The sequence below is a fragment of the Brassica napus genome, unplaced genomic scaffold, assembly GCF_020379485.1.
Source record: "Brassica napus cultivar Da-Ae unplaced genomic scaffold, Da-Ae ScsIHWf_1909;HRSCAF=2553, whole genome shotgun sequence".
NCBI classification, from domain to species: domain Eukaryota; kingdom Viridiplantae; phylum Streptophyta; class Magnoliopsida; order Brassicales; family Brassicaceae; genus Brassica; species Brassica napus.
This window is the reverse complement of record NW_026015325.1, coordinates 2,247-2,500: the sequence shown is the minus strand read 5'-3', so window position 1 is coordinate 2,500 and position 254 is coordinate 2,247.

The following is a 254-nucleotide window of genomic DNA, read 5'->3' as shown; positions in this document are numbered from 1 at the left end:
TTTTCCGGGAACTTTTCCGGCGAATTTTCCGGTGGACCGTTTTGCCCCTAACTTCAAATTTTCGCGCTTGCATGGTCTTGGCCTGGTTTCATCCGTCTTCCAGTTGCTTTTTTGATTACATCTCAAGAGTGGTTGGAAAGATTGATGTTAGCGGGGCAATGAACATTCGGCGTATGAGTGGTGATTGGATAGCTAGTGTTTGTAGGCTCTGTGCTCGCGCACCCAACTACAGACCAACTATCCTCCTCAGTTTC